Here is a 572-nt window from a genome sequence, read left to right on the forward strand (position 1 = left end):
CTGGTCTGTCATATTATAATAGAGACAGTAGATCTAGCTGGTCTGTCATAAAATAATAGAGACAGTACATCTAGCTGGTCTGTCATAATAGAATAGGGACAGTAGATCTAGCTGGTCTGTCATATTATAATAGGACAGTAGATCTAGCTGGTCTGTCATATTATAATGTCAGTACATCTAGCTGGTCTGTCATATTATAATAGACAGTAGATCTACCTGGTCTGTCATAATTATAATAGAGACAGTAGATTTGCTGGTCTGTCATATTATAATAGAGACAGTAGATCTAGCTGTTCTGTCATAATATGGGACAGTAGATCTCGCTGGTCTTTCATATTATAATAGAGACAGTAGATCTTGCTGGTCTGTCATAATATAGTAGAGACAGTAGATCAAGCTGGTCTGTCATTTTATAATAGAGACAGTACATCTAGCTGGTCTGTCATAATATAATAGAGACAGTAGATCTACCTGGTCTGTCATAATCTAATAGAGACAGTAGATTTTGCTGGTCTGTCATATTATAATAGAGACAGTAGATCTCGCTGGTCTGTCATAATAGAATAGACACA

The sequence above is a fragment of the Oncorhynchus keta genome, chromosome 21 (genome assembly GCF_023373465.1).
Source record: "Oncorhynchus keta strain PuntledgeMale-10-30-2019 chromosome 21, Oket_V2, whole genome shotgun sequence".
NCBI classification, from domain to species: domain Eukaryota; kingdom Metazoa; phylum Chordata; class Actinopteri; order Salmoniformes; family Salmonidae; genus Oncorhynchus; species Oncorhynchus keta.